At 28.3% G+C, this 14,487-nt stretch overlaps 1 protein-coding gene across 1 annotated transcript in view; it reads left to right on the top strand.

The window, feature by feature from the left end:
* The first annotated feature begins 4,377 nt into the window (after nt 1-4,377).
* Nucleotides 4,378-14,487, top strand: part of LOC136982884 (CD109 antigen-like) — a 96,987-nt gene continuing 86,877 nt past the window's right edge. The window contains 1 exon segment of the mRNA XM_067279436.1: nt 4,378-4,606. The gene's annotated coding sequence lies outside the window, so the exon portion shown is untranslated.

The raw sequence follows: 14,487 nt of genomic DNA, 5'->3' as shown, positions 1-14,487 counted from the left end.
TTTTTTTAATTTTCAACTCAATTCAAAGCATTTTGTTGTTGTTGTTGTTGTTGTATGCAGTTGCTGGAAACTGCATACAACAACATACAAACTTTAATAAATTTTTTTTATTTGTGAAAATTTTTACGTAATTCAAAGGTAATTTTTAATATATATCTACACAGCATTATTAATATGATTTTGGAGGTTGCAGAACGTAATAAATTACTTTAAAAAATGAAAAATAATTATATCATTTGATTTCAAGATATTTTGTATATCTTAAAAATAATTAATTCTATCCCGGGAAACAGTTCACTTTTATCCCGGAATCCCGAGACAAGCAAAAGACCGGGAAATGAGAAACCCTAGATTCTAACTTTCTTCCTGGAACAAAGTCCTTCAGTTCTTTCACAACGAGCAAAAATATCTTATCAACGATGAAGGTGAAATATATAGCCTATCACTTAAAAAAATAAAATAACAAATTATTATCACTATTTTCCAACAATAGTAATTATATTGATATTGTTAGAAATAAATGAAAACATACCCCCCACACACTAACATCCATACAAACAGGAAAACCTCCCAATTTTTTTGCACTTTTTGGCCTTTCAAGGTTCCCTGAGTTCAAAAATGTAAAAGTATTGGAGGGGGTCATTTTTTGACCCCTTCCTCTAATACTTTTTGACCGATCGTTATATTGTTTCTCTGTTATATATACTGTAATAGCCAGGAAAATAATTAAGATTACATTTCCGGAAATACGGTTTTAACTATATCATATCACACAGAAATTCCCAACAAAATGGGGGCAAATTGTACAGTACGTGCCAATTCTTAAAGTAGTAATAGAAAAGTTATGCGTAAAGACGAGGGAATATAGAGGGATTATCGAAAAATGACTGATAGCAGGCTTTTTGTATTTTTGCAAAATATAATAAGTTACATGCGATCTGAATGTTGCAGATGTATATTTTGTAACAGAATCTGCATCACGCAGACGCTGCATGATGCAGCTTTGTTTTATGCTCGCTCTTTAATTAGTCCATAGATGATAGTGCACGACTACACTGTATTAAAATTAATTGAGAAACCTGCAAAAACTTTAATTAAATGCATATAAACCAGCAGGGCCGGATCATTGCATAGACAAATAAGACAAATGTCTAGGGCGCGGTTTTTTGAAGGGCCCTGTCAAACTGTCTATTTTGAAAAGACTTGTAAATAAGATAGTTTACTTTTCTGTTGCACAACTGTATATAATAAACAAATAAACAAAAATACATTGCTTTTTACATGGTTATTGTGAATTCTAAAATCTAAAGAAAATATGTTCTTATATTTCTTCTTGTGGGAGAGGGAGGGGTCCGGAAAGAAGAAAATGTCTTGGGTGCCAAAGTTGGTTAATCCGGCCCTGTAAACCAGCAACGAGTTGCTCAACTTTCCCGGCAACATTTAAAATTTTGGTGACGCCATTTGTTGTCATATTTATTTTAAAAGCTTTTTAAAAATATTTTTAACTACAGTAGAGCGTCGAAAATTGGCGTCAATTGGGGACTGGGGTTGTTCCAATTAGTCATTTGTTCCAATTTCCGACTTTGTACGAAAAAATATATTAACCTGTCCGATGTTCAAATTTTTCTCCGTTGCGTATCGCTTCCTGTGGAATTTTTCTCCGTTGCGTGTCGCTTCGTGTTGAATTTTCGTCAATTTTAAGCCTAACGAAAATTTTTATAATAATAATCGAGGCTATCGTATCGTTAAAAATTATTTCTTCATTTTGTACAAACAAAATAAATATATTGAAGAATATAAAAAACATGAAAATTATACTTTAGAAGTAAATCTAGTATCGAAAACGTTCGATTCAGCACGACACAGTCCGACTGAAAATCGTTCCAATTTCCGGCCATTTCAATTACCGACGTTCCAATTAAAGACGCTTTACTGTATTATAAAATGGCAAAAGCTTAATTTTGAGGGTAGAGATGGGTTTTATACAAAAAAATTATAAATGCTAATAATGAAGTCATTAAATCCGACCCAACTCGATATACCTCATTATTTCTTCACCCTCGAACTTTAACCACCAAAATTTAACAGCATAAATCCCCTAATAAACAAACCACCCTGCAAAATTTCAGGAAATTTTGACAAATAGCACAGGAGTTATTAAGCTTCAGAGGACAAAATCACACACATTAACATCCATACATATAGAAATTACCCCCGAATTTTTTTGCATTTCTTGAGTGTTCTGAGTCCAAAAATGTAAAAATCTTGGGGGGGGGTCATTTTTTGACCGATCGCCATATTTTGCCTCTGTTATATATCAGCCGGGAAAGTATACATCAACATTCTCTTAGTTCATATAGCTTACTGTAATATATAACATATATCCTGCCATAAAGTGAATACATGCAATTCACAAAAGCTACGCATGTTCTGAGAACCCTGTTTTTAAATTATACGATACTTTTCAGAGGATGTCGGATTATCGGCCATTCTTCCGGATTATCGAGTGCCAATCTTGAACGAAGTTTTTTTCTAAAAATAAATTTATAAAATCATTACCTAATTTACTTTGATGATATAAAATAAAATACAAAAGTATATACAAATATGATAAATCATTGGCGAGTATTTTCACCGATACACAACGCTTCACATTTCAAATTGATAAATGTGATTAACTTGCCATCTGTTATCGAGTGAAACTTCATTGGTTATTTGTTACAGAACAAATCAGTAATTAGAATATGTTAAAAAGAAAATGCCAAAGAAATGAAATGTAAATAATATAAATAATGTAGTTTTAATTGACTTCATTATCGTTGATAATCATTTACGGCCATGTATACCGATATTTTGAATTTATTTGGTATTTTCTCCGTTTTGTTCTTCTATTCGTGTCTGCCCGATTGGCCTGGCAGAACCCATAATGGGCTTGCCAATAAGAGGCCCTCTTAGTGCCCACAGGGCGGAAAGAAAAATAAATTATTGCGACAATGCAAAATGTATTCAAGATTAGCTTTCTATTAGCGTGATAACCATCGACTTGCTGATCCGTAAACTTACGTTAAGTCACTGACAATGATTACGCCACTGCTCCTAAATCGCCCGATAGTTAGTTGCATTCCCCAATGTATTTAACAGCTAAATGGCAGAGAAAATAAAGGCACCAGCTAGACTTGAGACCAAGTTAAAACCTCTGCCTTTTTCATGGCTGGGTTCAATTGCCTTCTCAGGTTAAAGATCGAAGTTTTCTCATGCCCAGTGTGGTAGAAGTCCTGATAACCACGAGAAAAAAAGACTCTCTTAGTTATTGCAAAGTAGAAAAGCTAATAAATTACACATAAAACTTTTCTAGAAAAAATTATAGGACTTCGTGTATATCATCTACAGGCCAAAAGACTAAATATTTCTTCGATTCGCCTTCATTAGAAGAGATTTATTTCTGTTACAAAAGGTTATATACACACATATATTCTCGCTGATAAATCTTTTTATTTTTTCCTCCTCTTTTTTTTTTTAAAAAAAAAGCAAAATCTTTTTTAAAATAGCTTACTGAAAGAATGTCCAGTGCTAGAATCGAAGGTGTATATAGAATCCACGGCTAATAGATGGCGGCACCCTGTACAATTTGAAATTATTGATTTATTTTACCCATAAATTATCTTGATGTATTCACTTTATGTGGAGTATTTTTAATTTTATCGTTATTCTTTACTTCATATCTACGTTTTTTTAAAAAATGTTGTATAGTGGAGTATAACAAAATTGAAAAATATAAAGCCTCAATTGTTTTCAATCGATGATTAAAAATATTTATTAATTTATCGGATAATTTCATTAAATATCACTATTTTATAGATAAAAATGCCCATGATCCGTCTCGTGAGAAAGGAAGAAGGTTAAATTGAGGTAACATTTGTAAACGAGAGACAAACTACACGCGATAACGATCAAAGCGCTACGTTTCTGCTTGATTTGTCACGTGTTAAAGTAATTTGTAAAGTGCTGCGCCCAAACGGGAAAAAAGTAAACTACATTACATTTTCAATTATTAATTTGTTTATATTAATATCGATGTGATTTTGTTATTTTTTTCAGTTAAGAGGAAATTATCAAAAGCTATTTTAATTGATTTGTTTTATATTTTTATATATCGTTTGCAAATTACAACGAAATTCTTATATAATTGATATATCTCTCATTTTACTTTTCAATATACTAATCGATACAATTTAAATATTATTAAAATTGATAAAAGCAAAATTTTGAATAAACGTAAAAAATTCTTATATAAATAAAATGATCGAAGCGTAAAATAGAATCTGTTAAAAATAATTCTAATATAGACCACTAGAGGCGCCTCGACTTTGACTAAGTTCCGTCAGGTAACAGTCGATATTACATACCTGATTTGCACGGGGCAGTGACTTATGAAAAGTTCGGACGAGTACCGCCCGAAAAATCATTGAAAATGATCTGATGTGTAATTTAACGAAAAGGCAGAGATATATCTAAACAGAACGTTAAACAAATCAGATTTAAGTTGGGATATTAATGACAAAAACATTACCTGAACTGGCGACCGTTGATAAAGCCGGCCTAACAGGTAGGTATTGTTTTATAATATTAATAAGTTTAATTTAAACAAGGATTTGTGGTAAAAGAGTTAAGAAAAACGTATAAAATTGAAGAGCGGTTAATTTGTAAACAAAATTTTGTACGTTAGACTAGGAAAAGTTAACAAAAATCAACTTATAAAAGTTGGGCGGTGTCACACAGTTATATGAGCGTCGACCATAGATCCGGTCAATTTTATCCCGCATCCGATTTTAGGATTCGTCCTCTTATTATACAATATATTATATTTTTATATAAAAAATATGCTCAGATTTTAGATATAAATATATCTACAGTTCATAATATTTTATACAGTTCGGTAGAAAAATAATTGCTAAAAATACCTGTAGGCCTATGTGTATTATGACTAATAAAATTCTCCGAAAGTTAACGCTATTATAAAAGATGATGAACGTGAAAGACAAAAAATATTTGTTTCTGATTAAAATTCGCACGGGAAAAGAATTATATGTACAGTACAGTGGCGCGTTATCCTATAGGGAAGGGGATAATTACCTGGGACCCCACCAACGGGGACCTCAAATTAATCTTTTATAAGAAAAATTCCCCGAAGAAAAATGTCTAAAATCAACGCTAAAATCAATTCAAATTTTCCCGGGCCCCATGAAGCTATAAAGGGCCGCTGAATACGTAGATAATTTTCTTCTCCATTAAAAATAATTATTTATGTTTATAAGAATTTTTACAATTTTATGGAAGAAAAAAAATTAATTTTGATGATATAATATATCGCGCCCATAAAAATAATATCAAGTTATATAGGAGAATTAAAAAAATTATATATTTATCTATTAATTAGATATAATTAATTGGTAAGAAGTAAAATTATACGGAGTTTTGCTGTTATGGAGTACGTTAATGTTCAATATATATACAACGATATGCTTCGCTAACTCTATTACTACCGTTATTAAAGTTGTTTATACTTTGCTTCTAGGAATTCCTTTTAAATTACAGTAGTATCATTGTTTATTGGAATCGTTAAAAATAATCAAAAACAAATGAAAAACAAATTATTTTAACAAAAATGTTATACAGCTAAACTATTGTTTGAAAGCAATTTTTGTCATGTAAAACTCAGCAAGTTTTTGTGTTTTTTTAAACATGTAATGCGTGTTTAATCCGACTTTTTATGTATAATTACAAGAGATTTTAAATTAAAGGTTTTGTTTTTGTTGTATGAATGATGGATTTCAAGTAATTTTAGAGGGAAAAGTATCGTTATATAATTTTATTAACTTGTTAATTGACTGATCATTCCTAAAAATGTGTTTGCTCTTTATGAAAACTTGCAATATGCGCTTTGTAATAATTTATTTGCATTTTAATTGGCAATTTTACCTTGAATAATCAATATGAATAGATTCTCGACCTATTTTAAGCTGACTGTTTAATCAAACCTGACATTTGTCACTTTAGATTTGATCGATATTTTTTCTTCTGACACGTCTGTTACTACAAATAATTAATTATAAAAGTAATTTAACATTATGGAATTTTATTAGCATTTAATTTACTTTTAAATTGGAATTGGAAATTTTTATGTCATAATTAATATATAATTTTTAAAAATATTCGAAACGTCTTAAAATGGAATAAATATAATCATTTTTTTTTTTTTAAAGTAACAATTAAATAATTATGTAAAGTAGTTTTATCATTTTAATAAAATTACACATAGTAACTAAATTTAATTGGCTTAACTGTATACAAGAAATTATTTTTATCTTATATTTTAATCAAATTATTTTATAATTTTAGTTATCGAAATACAAAATAGCAATAAAGTGCTACTTCGCGGTTTATTAAACTCCTACGCAAAATTCTGATCTGAATAACAATTTTAATAGAAAATGATCAAAATAAGGTCGATCTCAATTAAAAGGTGGAGTAAGATAAAAAATATTTTAATGAGAAACCGCATTCTGTACAAAACCTTTTATCCAGACAGTGTAGATGATCTTGACGTATACAGAGTAGGTCATAAGGTCAAGGGGTCCTCATTTTCGTTCGAGCAGCTGCGAACACAGAATGAACTATCTATTATAGCGTAAGATTATATGATATAAGAACGTAAAGAAACTGGCCGTGATTTTCACCGTAATCCTTATGGGAAGAAGTTTATGACTGAAACACATTTTAGTTTAAAAGCATAATTTTTTTTATTTATAATCTATTTAGTATTATTCTTTTTCTTAGTATAATCAGTCACATCGACAGAATCGATAATTTAGTATACTTCCATGTAGAAAAGTGCTGACCCATTTCACTGACATCTATCTACCTGCCCGAGGTAATCGACCTCTATGGCAGGTGTGAGAGATGTTTCTTTGTCACTCGAAAGGTTTCGTTATATGTAGGCAAGGGTTTAAAAATATGTTGTGTATACCTTACGAAAAATCTTAATTGCATAATTATTCGGTGCGTCATTTTTATTACTAGAAAAACGAAATTTGCCGATTGATTTTATTTAAATAGGCAAGTTATTTACGAATTAAAGATCGTGCGAAGTAAATTTACGCACCATCAGCAGATTACTGGAAATAATATACAACTAAACTAATAAGTGTAATACATATTTAAATTCGGTAATACAATTTTTTTTTTAAATTAAAATCGAATTTAAATGATTGTATTATTACAATTTTTGAAATTATGAAATGCGAGTTATGGTGAAAAGTATACCGGATGTCTTAAAATAATAAAAATCATATTCCTTATTCTCAAATAAAATGATACAGCTAAGAATGATTCATCACTTCAAATATTTTCGGCTACTTCATTTAAAATATGGAATTAAATTATACGATCATCATATTTATGATAATATAAAGGTAATTAGGCTACAGATGAATAGGTTTTATAACATTAGCGTGATCAGCAATCATTCCCTGCAGGATTATATGGATCTCTGTACGTAATGAACGTTGCTTGTAATTCAATATTGATAAGTTAGACAAGTCTATTTTCGAACTGTTTTCTATTATTTTATAAAATATTTCCTTACAAAAATACGTTGAAATTTATGATAATTTACATTTCGAACATTTTTCTAAATTTATAAATTAAAATTTATAATAAATATAATCGATTATCGTTTATTCGCTGAATTGATTTTTATAATTTTGTTTACTCATTTAAATCCGTTTCAAAATTATTCACATTAATTAGTTAATATATTAAATTATGACTGGGATTATGATTCATTTTTAAGTATATATTATTACAATTTTTATGTATTTTTAATCGTGTAACAGATGGTAGCATCCTGATTTATAGACACGTTCTCGATACTTGTTTAAAGCATCTGTAAAGCTTTGAGTTATATTTTTTTTAATGATAGAGCTTATATTTCAAGTAATCTATAATAAATAAAAATGATTCGTATTTTGTATTAGAAGAAATAGTTTAAAAATAACAAATGCTACATAAAGTTTAGCTTGAGTCGATGTTTTTTATATTGCTAAAATGGTAAATATAAATTGATACAAATAAAGATTAAGTCTTTATTCGCATCAAAAATGTTCTTGAAAATCGTCGAAGTGAAACATTTTGAAGAGGATAGTAGAAAGTAAGAATTCTATAAATAGTAACACGTGGACGGAAACGCGTGCTGACTCAAACACGAAACACGATTTTTGGAGGACAGATGGCCACAGTTATTCATTGAGGTCAGCCTATCGTATTCTTTTGTTAACAGTTATCAATTTAATTAGGTAAGTGTATTTAGGGTATTATTTCTGTCGCTCCGTAAAGATCATCGGAATCTGAAATAATAGAGAAATCATAATTGTAAATCATTTTTTTTAGCTTTTAAAAATAAGAAAAAGCTCTTTAGTAATGTGAATTTGTTGTTTTAAATGTACAATAATACGATTTTGATTTATCTAAAAACAAATGTTTTGAATTGATGTACAGGATTCGTTGAAATGTAATAGTTAAAATGATATTTAAGACTATTGCAAAATAAAATTGGAATAAGATTTACAAAATTTTGCATCAATAAGAATATTAGTAAAAAGTTTTTAATTGCAAATTAATTATGTTTATTTAACAGATAATATTTAAATTATTGTTTTTATTTCCTCATTATTAGTAAGCTTACTGTGTTATATATGCCATTATCTATAATATCAATGTAATTTATGAATTAATCTTTTTGAAAACAATTATAGGATTAAGAGATGGCTTTAGAATCATTCTCAAATAGTTATTTATGACCAAGCTTTTAGAAATGTACGCTATACTAGCGATACAGCAAAGCCACTTTTAGTAGAAAAGTGTCTTTTGAATTGATTTAACAATATGAAATTTCTTGAAAATATCAATTACATTTTTAACTGCGTAAATGAAATAAATGCGAGAAAAATTTTGAACTTTCTTCATTTTATTTAAATATTAAAAAGTTAACAGTAAAGAAAGTAATAATAATAATAATAAACCACGCATTTATAAATTTCACTCTATGATTCTTTTGAGAATTAGTACTATAAAATATTCTTTAAAGTTTTATATTGGCCTATATATATTATTATACATTATGTTATATTCCTTATATTGTTCTATAGTAAATATTTTACAGAAAGAAAATTGTAATAGACGATAGTTTCATAAAATAAATTTTACATCTAATAAATAAACATGGATGAAAAATGTTTAAAAATTTTTACTTTCCTTGCTGTTATAGAAGAGAGGGAAGGTATTGCCATCAAATTTTGACCGGATTTTTTGCATTTCTCGACGTTTTAAGCTCCCCTGATGCCAAAAAAAAAGGAAAGAAAACGGAAAGTATATATGAGTATTGGCTGTATTTTGCTTTATATTTCAACTAAAAATTTCGAAATTTGGAAGAAATACTTATATATACGAGGCAGTGGCGTAGCTAGGGGGTGCGGTAGGTGCGGTCCGCACCGGGCCCCTGGAAAACGATAGGTCCATGGGGGCCCCAAAATCACGAAAAAAAGACCCGAAAAATTTTTTTCGGGTTTTTTTTTTCGGGGGCCCACAAATCTGGTTCCGCACCGGGCCCGGAGAATCCTAGCTACGCCACTGATACGAGGCATTGATGTTACTACATTTTGGAGATTATAAGTCAAGAGAGGGATAGGAGTCATATCTCGAATGGGATCAGACTTGAAAATTTTACTCGTACGAGTTTTTAGCTTATTAAAAACAAATATCATTAGAATTTACAATTAAAATCACGATTAATAAAACTAAAGTATATTATATTGAACTTATTGACTGTTATAATTGATATCATTATATTTGATATTAAAAATTTTCTATTCATTAATTCTTTTTATATTTCCGTTTTAATCAATTCTTTTACAAAAGTATTTTCATTCTTAACGATAATGAATGAAGGAAATTTTTATTTAATTATTTATTTTCGGTTAGTGATTCTAATAGAAGGCAATTGAATAATATTTTGAACATAAGTTAAATATAATTTATTCATTTTAAATGTTTCCAAGAATTTAATTTTTAACGAAGAAAAAATATGTATTTTGATATGCAATTTAATAATATGATACAATTTTTGACATAAAATCATTTTTTTGTATATTTATGTTTAATTAGTATCAGTTTTATTGAAACGAATAATTTTATTTTTCAATTCCAAAAATAAATAGCAATAAAACGCAATAAAATATTTTCAGTTAAGTAATTAAAACTTTGGCATAATCATCCTTATTTTCAGAACTTTTCAGAGAAATTTAAGTCATTTTTGAAGTCTTGGTTGATATTTTTAATTATTTCAGTTTATTATATGGCTCCTTCAACAAAGAGACAGTACTCAAAGTGTCTTTTTATTAATTTTAAAATATTTTATAATAAGTCAAAGCCTTCTTAGATTGTTCTCATTTGATAATCGTTGGGTAGAGTTTGATTCATTTAAACTACCTATAGGCTATTAATTTTTATACCGGGCTTTTAGAAAATAAAAATAAATTTCCATATTAATTAATTTTTCTATATGGGTAAATAAACTATAATTTTGTTGATTTCACTTTTTGTAATTCAGCGAAAGAGATTTGTCTGTTTAATCTTTATTTTTAATTCTTTCATTGCTATTCAGTTATTTTGATGTTCATTTCTCATAAATAGGAAAGATAAACATTTATCAGGAAAACAATTTTAGCTGTTAGGAAGATAATTTAATTTTACATAACAATGGTTTAGTTTCATACAATTGATTCTAACAAATATTCTTTCGTGTTATATTTTATAGAACTTGTATATTATTTCTTTTATTCAGGTAGCCATAATCACTACAAGAGGTCTTTTTTTAGTCAGGGTCATTTCGAGCATTTATTTTTTTCTTTTTCTCCTGAACGGAAGGAAGTGAATGAAAAAATTTAAAAAATTTGAGTTAATTTATTAGATTTTTCGACATCATGGAATGACTACTTGCACTCGAATTATACTGGTCTTAGAACAGTCTTAATCGTACAGGATTTTTTTTTTTAATTCTATTAAAATATTTATAGATTCTTGCTTTTTAGATGTCTTTAAGATATTAAAGAATTGAATTAGACTTATTGATGAAATAGGCTACACCATCACATTATAAATTACATTTCCAATCTTAATTTTATCATTCTAAGTGAGCTTGATTCATAGTAAGATCAGTCGACATACATAAAGGATGGGAACGATTCCTTAACCAGAACAACCCATAAAAAAATCACGAAGGTTTGGAACAGATCCAAATCCCGATCTCTTAGAGCGGTGAGGTAACTTACTATTTTACCTTCCTGCCGACTCTAGTTTATAAATGAAATTCAATTTTAATTCATTATTATTCTCAATTTTAGAGCATAATTTAATCGCTTGGATAAGTAGTAATGATAATTGCAAAAGAGCTTTGGTACTGTATATTTTGCTAGAAACGATACTTTGCACCGAAAATATTGTTATGTAACTCACTAGATTCGTTATTAATATATAAACTTCATCAAATAAGACGATTGACTAGCGACTACAAGGCGAGATAATATTCTCGATTGCAGTTTTTTAAACAGTATTAAATTGGAAATTAATTTACGTATCTCTTCTACATGTCGAATAAATTAAGACTTTATTCATATCAAACACATAATATTGTAGCCTATCTATTGTTATTAGTTAGGCTACAATATTTAAATTTGGTTTTTTAAGTATTAGTTATATTTTATTGAAGGGAGCACAAGTTTTATTAATAAATTTATAATACATATAGCAAGAATGTGGTTTGTTACAAAACTTGAATTCTTTAATTAAATACAGTAAACTTCCTCCTACTTTTATGGCGCAATTGGTCCTTGAAAACAGTCATTCAAGAGAGCCGTGCTAATTCCATAAGCTCAGTGTTTTAATTGAGATTAAGTTCCTAACACGTAATGTTAATTAAGTAGCCTAATATCAAACAACATGGCCGACAATAATTACATATTACACGAATATAATAGCAAATTTAAATTTCTATTATAAGCCGATTCTACCGTGTTTGTATTAGCCTATATTCATTATTTTGGGTATCGATATTTTATCAATAAATAGCTACCATAAAATAGATAAAATCAGTAGCCTATGCATTTAAGTCACGTGCTGACTTTATTAATGAATATCAAATTACAATCAACTTAATTCTTTTTTTTTTTATAACAGTAATCAAAATCGCTTAACAAATTGGTGCTTCTTTTACATAGAAAAATGCTGGAGTTAGATTATTTTTGAAATATTTTCTTATGTAGATATCATGCTAACTTCCTGTATCATCCAATGTATTATTTTCTGAATAATTTCTGTTAGAGATTAAGATCAGAATGCCACTAATAGAGGATAATCAGGATAAGGACGATAAGGACGAACAGCAAAAACGGAAACAGAACCTATAATCATAACAACAACGATAAAGAGAAACGAAAAATTTATTATTTTAATTAACTGCCATTTAAAGACAAATGATTATCTTTATCTTAGTTCAAACATATCAGTTAGAAAATTTACATTAAATGTCTCCTTGTCGTCATCTCATGCATTGCCAATGTTTTGGCTTGATATACATTTTCTCAAAATTTCTTCTTGCTGTTTAATTATGAGTTGTTTAATCGCATGTAAATAGAATATGAAAAGATATCAGAACATGTATTTTCTAATGATTTAAAATATATTTAAAAATCTTATAACATATTTTATTGTTGTTATTGATATTTTCTCAATTAGACAAGTATGTTAATAAAATTAATTATATAGTAATATTTTATATATATGTATTGTGTTTTGCTCCCGGTAAAAAGACTTTGTCTTAATAATAAAAATTGTTATGAATGATGTAACAAATGCATCGAGCTTTCCTCGGAGCCTCACTGCATTGCTGTATTTTTCTGTAAATAAATAAATATCTGACAACAATCACACGATGTCAGTTTTTAAACTGTATTTTTTGTATTATTCATTTTAAAGTTGGAGTAATATAAAATATGTATCATTGCATCTATCTAAAAGTAGTACTCGTTTTTTTTTCCTTCTCTAAATGCGATTTAATTAATATTAATAACAAATATCTTAGTCAAAAAAATACAGTAGATTATTTACGTTAAAAATACAAAAAAAATATTTTGTAGCTACCATAAAATAGATTATAGCCCTCATAATTTCTTGTTTTTAAAGCATCACGATGGAATCTCGTTTTAGTTTTATAGCTCATGAATTCGCGTAATGTGATTGAACTGAGTTCCAACCATCCTTCAAACACTATTTGCTGCGTTGCGACTTGCAACTACAATTTCCAACCATTACAGTCAAGTATGAATAGCCTTAGAGTAACATGAATAAAGAATTAGATACAAATTTTGTCCTAAACTATCCATGTAAGTTATAACTGTCGAGGCACGCCATGCGTGATAATAAAGTAGCAACGAAACTGCTAAAAACCGCAACTGTGAAGCCACAAAAACCACGATGATAAATATTTAAACAATAGAAGAAATTCAGAAGTTCAGGAAAGAATAATTAGCGATTAAAAATATAGTATAAGCGCTAAGGAATGCTAAATCAAATAGCATATATTTCTTAATTATACTGTGTATTGATTATTTAACAAAGTTTATTATAAATATGCGGGAATTACACGGAACTTTGATCTAGTCTCAGTAAAAATAATATCACGAAATTCCTCTCTTAATGCTATCTCACTTTCAAGAAATATTTTAATATATAATTCTAACATTTATTATTTATTTATTATTTATTCATTTAAGTAATGTTTTTGTGCATTGTAACATATCCATTGTAAAACGTTTTCTACTTTAATAAGAGATTTTATAATAATTCTGTTTTAGCTCTCTAGGGTCGGAATCTCCTTTATAAAATGTAACCCTATTGTTTGAAATTCATAGCCTAATATTCTTAGGAAACCCAAAAGTTGGGGACTGACTTTATGCGTTTATTTTCACGAGGCCTGTAGTATGTTTTTTCTGTGATGTACACGACGAGTTTGAAACAAAATATTATTTCGGTATTAAGTATAGTACCATGAGAAAAATCTAATCCCTAAAAGAATTCTAATGTGGAGACTATTTTTTATTTTTTTCATCTGTAAAATGAAAATAAAGGCTGATATGCTGACAAAAAGATGCATTCTGACTCACCATTTAATGATATTTTAGCTGAGATACAAAAAATGAAAGGAAACTGATAAACTATTTTTTGTATAAATAAAATTAAACATAACAGAAAAAATTTTAATGTGAAGACAGTCTACTGTGGGGATTAAGTTTTTGTCGTGTGGAGACATACTGTATTCTTATTTCACTTATAAATAAATACTCCTTTACTGTTCTAACTTAGTGAATATAAAAA

The sequence above is a fragment of the Centruroides vittatus genome, unplaced genomic scaffold (genome assembly GCF_030686945.1).
Source record: "Centruroides vittatus isolate TY-2023 unplaced genomic scaffold, ASM3068694v2 contig_874, whole genome shotgun sequence".
In the NCBI taxonomy this organism is placed as follows: Eukaryota; Metazoa; Arthropoda; class Arachnida; order Scorpiones; family Buthidae; genus Centruroides; species Centruroides vittatus.
Note: the sequence above shows the minus strand (reverse complement) of the source record. Positions and strands in the feature narration are given on the sequence as shown.